This window comes from Sinohyriopsis cumingii, chromosome 16 (assembly GCF_028554795.1).
Source record: "Sinohyriopsis cumingii isolate HCF-2022 chromosome 16, ASM2855479v2, whole genome shotgun sequence".
In the NCBI taxonomy this organism is placed as follows: Eukaryota; Metazoa; Mollusca; class Bivalvia; order Unionida; family Unionidae; genus Sinohyriopsis; species Sinohyriopsis cumingii.
In genome coordinates, this window is record NC_142976.1 from 76,187,480 (window position 1) to 76,194,953 (window position 7,474).

The window sequence follows — 7,474 nt, forward strand, 5'->3', positions numbered from 1 at the left end:
CATTACATTCACTTGACCTTGAGGCCATGGTAGCTACAAATGCTTTTTTTTAAATACTTTATGCACATTTTCAACAATTGAGCTTTAAAATTCATTTAACAATTAAAATGAAAATGGGTATTTTTATTATTTGAATTATCTGGAACTGTTCTTTGCTCTCTCTGTCTATCTGTCTCTCTCCCGAGGAGTGTTTCTGATTACATCTCACTATGTACATTGTCATGCTGCAGATCTGCAGAAGGCATCCTCCCCCTATGAGAGACTGAGGATTATGGTACAGGACATGAAGATGGAGATCAAAAGATGTCTTATGAATGACACAACTGCTCTAGACCGATTCAAGAGAAGTATGTACATCAACTTGTCTAGGTTCTGCCTAATCTCATTTTTCTAATATGATTGTTCCCATTCAGCAACAAAACATCAAAACACATCATATAAAATCAAATTTTTGATAAATGAACTGGAATTATATTAAACTTTATTGAATTTTACATCTCATTGTAAACAGGAAATATGTTCATAGAACATTAATGATCCACTACGGCTATGTAGTTTTGGCAGAATGGAGTTGTGTTCACAAAGATGCTCCGACACAAAACTGCAAAATTCTGCTGCAAACAATGCCCAAAGAAAATGACCTCATTTTGGCCACATTGTGTCATGCTTGCCAAGAAACATTCATATACAAAGAAACACTGGTCTGCACTCAGAAGCAATGCAAGAGAAATTTACCTAAAAACAAAGCTTAACCAAGGTGGGATGGATAGAAGGAGGGTCAGATGAACTTAATTCATCTTCCACATTCAAAGCAGGACATAAAAAGAAACAGTCTGATTAAAATATGTCAGATAATCAGTTTATACCTAGCTCTAAAATGGGGATCTAAAACTTAAATCACCAAGAGGGCAAATTAGGACTAGTACATTAACTCAAGGGAATACAGCGAAGTGACCCATGTAAAAGGTAGCCAGTTGAAATGTTGGAAACAAGAAGTAAATACTTCAACAATCACATTTTTTATCAAAACTGGCTGGCTGTGAAGAGAAAATTTGAATTATTAACTATTTTACAAATTCGGGTTTCATTGCAGGCCGCAGGAAATAACTACATGGGCCACATGTGGCCTGCAGGCTGCATGTTTGAGACCCCTGCTCTACAAGATGCACAAGGAGAGAGGAATGTGTATGATCTGTTTTTGACATATCTGTGTAGGAAATATCTTCTCTTGAATAGTGGACAGGAAGCTTTGCGAAACGTTTATAAATTATACATCTTTTTCTTGTGGCTTGTTGAAGGCTGCATTTATAATACAGTCCTACCCATTTATGTCGACATCCTCGGGCCCGAGGAAATATTGTTGACATAGGCAGATGTCGTGATAAAAGTGATGGGGGCAGAGCGTCTCAAAAAAAGATACAAGTTAAATTCGTCATTATGGGGTGACCAGTTGTCAATGAGTATCATTTACACTTTGAGAAAATAAAAAATGGAAATATTGTGTACATGAAGACAAAACCAGTGTGAAATACACTTGTATTTTGACAAATTACATTTTGGTTACCTTTGTGTAATAAAGTCCACAATAAAATATTGCATCGGTCAAATCCTGATATGAAAAACATTCACTACGATATTCAATGTCAGCATTAGCACATGGTTGCATAGTTGTTATTTACATGCTTCAAGTACAAGTACTTAAATTGGCCTAGATTTTGGTCAGTCTGTTCCCATCTTATTGAGGCTACCAAGGGGAAGGGGCTATTCACATGGAATTGAAAACCTGTCAAAAAGTTGGTTTAAATAGTACATGTATTTAGTTACAGAAATCATCGTGAAAAGTACATAAAAGTGAACAAGAGATGTGGCTGATATGATTAATGAAGGCTAATATTGTATATATTGACACATGCTAAATAAAGTTAAAAAGGAAACTTTCACAGCACAACAAACTTCTTTTAAACACCAATCACTTTGGAAAATGTAAGAATTGATCAGACTTCATTGCTTTTATTTAAGTAGCCGCGAGAGGCCAACTTTATAGGACCAAACAAAAGCCTGTTTTTTTTTATTATTATCCGACCATGATATTAAAGCCTGGCAGCAAGATCAACTAGTTGTTGAACAAAGTATGGGTTGGAACTGGCAGCTTGTCGACATAAATGATACGAAAACAAAGGATTTGTTCAAGCTGGGACCAAGGGCTTCTGTGACATTTATGTTTATTTTTTAACTTGACATCAACATAAGCATGACAATTTTGGTAGTAATAGTAGACCAAGGGACTGGGATTTTGCTTTTTTTATTGAAATAGGTGATTTGTTGACATAAGTGATGTCGATATAACTAGGTAGGACTGTAATCCTAATATTTTCACTTGTGATGGTACATTCTTTGTTGAACATGTCAGCCTCCATACAGGCAAAAGTGGTCTTAAAAATCGTTAAGTAAGAATTGGAACATATAAATTGATGAAATCAGGATTATCAATTTTAAATGATACAAATATTTAATGCACAAAAGCTACAGAGTCAACTAATAGTCTGTGGTTTGTAATGAAGCAAATAGTTTTGGTAACTGCATACGTGATTATGGTTTGCTTCACCATTAGATGATAAACTTATTTTAATCCTCTTTTATTTCAGAGCTTTACTTCCTAACTTGCCAAGTGAGAAAACTGAAGACATTTACTGGTAAATATAAGGAAAGTGAGAGAGAAAAGCAGACTCAGGGAGAAGACGTTGCAGATTGATGCAGTTGTGTATGTGTGTTCACATGACTTGAAGGAAGCAGACCACTGGAAAATTCAAGAAAGTAAGAAAAGATTGAGAATGCAGAATACTTTGAAAACCACTTTCTTCCATGGCCTGGAAAAAGAAACTTAAAATTGCACTGCTTGAGTTCTGTATCTTTGCATGTGTAAAGTTAAGACATTCTAGTAACAGAAAAGCATGTAGTATAACATTTGCATTTTTCTATTTTGTAGCTTGCATATTAAAAATCTGAAATAAAGCATGTTTAATGTACTGTGCAGAAAACATAATTGCCTGTGCTTTATGACCGTAAAATGCAATCTTGTTTTTCTGGACATTATGTTTACATAAGTGATTTCATTGTGGTCATATTGTTGTGGAATATAGATGTCAGTGTGGTTATAAAGTTGTACATTATTCAACAGACATGATACAAATATGAAGACCAAAAACATACATTTTACAGCATCTGTACTAGTCATAACCTAATCTCTGTAAGATTTCTTTGATTTTCTATCATTTAATCAGTATATGCATGGAGTAATTTTTAGATAATTGACTTTCATTAAGTACTGGAATTAAAGTACAGTAATACCTCGTGCATTCGCGTTTCGGGATTCACGAAATTTTCATTGGTACCCTCTACGTACATGTTTTCTTTATTTTATTGAATTGTACCTTTGTTATATGACTTCTGTGACATATGAAGTTTACCTAACAATGATAAAGAAAATGTCAGTCATTAAGTTTACAGTCCCATTCGTTACTTGGTTTTACCTTACTGTGAGTGCAAAAGAAAACGGCAGCCAATGAATTAGTATAGGGGTAATATTAGTACATGTATACATGTACCGTACTGTAAATGCGCTAGTGTGGCAAATACCCATTAGGCGATACTGTACTCTATTTTTACATCAACCATTTATTTCTCTTTTTAAGGGTCATATATTAAGCTAACTTTTAAATGAAATTAAAGTGCTTTGGGAGCATGATTTGGGTCATATTTAGGGTTTAAACCCTAGAAATAAGCATTTATTAGCATTTTTTGTGACTCGTACCAAATATTCGCGATTCCTCCTGATCCACGACTGGTTCTGGAACCTAACCTCGCAAATGTTCGAGGTATTACTGTAATGAAACGTTTTACTGTTTTGCAGTTAATGAAAAAATGTATCAGAATGTCTTCATTAAAATTATCAGTTCTGCTTAAAATTATTGCATCAGTTGATGCTACATTTTAATGATTGGGTTTAGTTGAGTCAACTAGAAAGTAAATATTTCCTTTCAGTAGAAAATAACTTCATCAGTTACACTGTTTATTCTCCACAAATAGGAACAAGCTTGCTAATGGTGATTCAAACAATGTCACTTTATTTTATCCATTCACCAAAGAAAACCTATAAACAATAAATCTGTAACCTGTCGGTTTGAGGTTTATTTTTGTGAAATACAGTAAATAGTTCGAACTTTCTCCTTTCTGTAAACAACGGACAAAGAGGAAATTCACTCATAATTTCTGGAGAAATGTTTATCCACCAGTGTTTCACTTTACCCTCATTAGCACTTCAGAGACCCCCAAATTTTTAATTTGACCCCCAGTTTTGATACCAAAGTTGTTTTTTTTTTACCTAGTCTGACCCCCAGTTTTGACACCAATTAGATTTTTGACTCTGTCTTGTACCCCTAAGGGATCCACTGCCACCAGTAGTATTAGTTTCCATTACAATATCCAGCACATTCTGTTTCAGACATTGTAGAGTAACTGTGAGACAAATGCTATTTTGAAAACGGAAACTCCTGTTTCTTCCATCGATGAAAAATAAATGTATCATTAGTATTTATTCTGTAATACAAGGTCAGAAATTGCATGTTGAACCCATGATCAAAGTACTGATGTAAAATATGTAACCTTAACCTCAAGATCAAAAGGTTGAGCAAACATGTCACAGAATTATTGTCTAAACTATAAAATAATTCACCCAACAAAATCCATTAAGGGGGTTAAGGAAATATTATCAAAGGAAACATTTGATGCAATTCTTCCTTGACTTATCTTGATCCCAAAGTTAAAAGGGCAAGTGAGCATATATATTGCAGAATAAATTGTCTGAGTTTCAGAATGTATGAAATTTAAACATTTTAACTAAAACTTTTAAAAGACTGATGACTATGATGACATCTGCCACCAAAGACAAAAAATTGCCTATATTGTTGTGCCATCTTTTAGTTTGTATGTAGGTAATATATTTTCTGTTAATCAAATTGTACTTAAGCTGAATGACTTGTACAAAACAGACTGTCATCCAAAATATCATAACCTCTAAGGTATAATGTTTTTAAAATATGGTCAAAACAAAAGCATACACATTTCACATTTTCTGGGTAAATGCTTCAAATGTTTAGAAAGAAACGTAATGAGAAAAACACATTTTGGAAATTTATCTTCAGACTAGAAATGTATCATGGAACATTGATTCCCACCTTATAAAATATAGATTTTCAACTCTAAATGTGACTAAAATTAATGCAGGGTATCAGTACAAGGTTAAGGACTGCATGCAAAAACCCATGCTCAAAGAATGACCGTCAACCTTGGTGACCTTAACTCCAAGGTCAAAAGAGCGTGCCATTTTTGCTTTAAATTGGGACATCACAAGTATAAAAAGAGGATATGCAAGCAAATTTAAAACTTTGACCCAAAACATTAATACAAATCTTGCAAGACTATGGCCTTCAACCCAAGGGGAAATAAAATGAATTGTCTCTCCTTATTAAAGATTTGTCCCATGTACGAGTAGAACAATAAGGCAAATTTTACTCAAAACCCTAACAAAACTTTTTGAGGCCAACCTTGCTATTCTGGAACAGTGACTGAAATGTCTTGCTTCTACAAAAAAACAGGCTTGAGAAAAAAATCATTGGCATTGAGAATCTTAATATAAAAGGGTTTGGTATACATCATGCATATATTTTCACGGTAACATATCTGCTGTAAAGTATCTGTCTGACTAAAAAACAAAAGTGTCATAAGAATTGCCATTTGTAAGTCTTTTTATTTCAAGATCAGTCATTGCAGATGTCAATCAGATGTAAAAAGTGTAGGATACTCAAAAATCTATTATGTGTTAAAATTAACAAAAAAAGTGGTAACAAATCTGTTCAAAATCTCATGTAACAATATTATATTTGTAAACACAGCTGAAGAAAAATGAGCATACAGGATAAAATTACATATTTTATATATAACAAAAAATTCCCAAACATTAATGGTACTTTGGGAATCACACTTTTGTATACATAAAAAAAACTGTGTCTTAGGAATGTGCTAATATCTATTTACTAAATGACATCCTTAAAGAGTCATGCTGTGGTATGTTTCAATTCATTATCTCGTGTACAACAATTATATTTTGTAAGTTGAATATTAATGCAAGCCATGTCTGTTCCATGATACAACAAATGGTAGAAATCAAGACATTCGTGTAAATCTCCAAATCTTGTTGGGTTTCCATGCAATGAAATAATTGTTGCTTAAATCATACTGGGGCATCTGATTTTATTTTGGTCAAAGCATATTCCTTCCTACATTTATTTTACTTCTAGCTCTATTCCAACATTAATTTTTGTAAATGGCTACTGTTGGTGGATACTGAACGAGAACCCAAAGTCAAATCGATGGAACCTGGATTACCAAGACTATAATGGACATATTGAATTGAAAGACAAAACGCCATCTTTCCAAAGTAATCTGATCAAAATGGGGATCCCTGACATGGCAAATATGAAATCTTGACTTTGGAATTCCAAGGCAACTAACTTAAACAGTTTACCAGCTACAGCGTTGCATTATTGTAAAAGATATTTGCTTTTAGTAACAATTTGTTCCCAATGAAGCTTTCGCTTTCAGAAATATGAAACCTGAGATTGTATTAGTGCCCATCAGCTATATCTGTTATTAAGATTTTCATCAGATTGGTTTCCAAATCTACCACAGCTGATGTGTTAAATATCAGTGTTCTAGATTGTTAATGTCCTATCACAAAAACTACATCTGACTAGTGTTAAATATGAGTGTTCTACATTGTTAAGGTCCTATCATCAACCACATCTAAATACGAATGCAGGTTGATTTATCAATCACAGCTGACTAGTGTTAAATATCAGTGTTCTGAATGGTTGATGTCCTATTACAAAACCAGAGATGTTGCAATCCATCAACAGCCATTACGTGTGTCCATTTCTTAATCTAACAGTGTAATCACCACCAGGCCAAAAGGTTCAATTACTGTATATACTTGTAAAACTGGTGTTGAAGATCTGGATTCTTTTCTGTATGGTATTCATTATTATTACATACTCATTTAATCTTGCTTGCTTGATCTGTCTATATCTTACAGGCTTGATCTGTCTATATGGTATTCATTATTATTACATGCTCATTTAATCTTACTTGCTTGATCTGTCTGTATGGTATTCATTATTATTACATACTCACTTAATCTTGCTTGATCTGTCTATATGGTACTCATTATTATTACATACTCATTTAATCTTACAGGCTTGATCTGTCTGTATGGTACTCATTATTATTACATACTCATTTAATCTTATAGGCTTGATCTGTCTGTATGGTATTCATTATTATTACATACTCATTTAATCTTACAGGCTTGATCTGTCTGTATGGTACTCATTATTATTACATACTCATTTAATCTTAC

The 7,474-nt window shown here is 33.4% G+C and overlaps 1 long non-coding RNA gene across 1 annotated transcript; it reads left to right on the forward strand.

Moving 5' to 3' along the window:
- Positions 1-251: 251 nt before the first annotated feature.
- Positions 252-7,473, forward strand: LOC149780831 (uncharacterized). The gene is made up of 2 exons (XR_016415151.1): positions 252-347; positions 2,646-7,473. It is a non-coding gene; the product is annotated as an uncharacterized LOC149780831 (long non-coding RNA).
- Position 7,474: the final 1 nt, after the last annotated feature.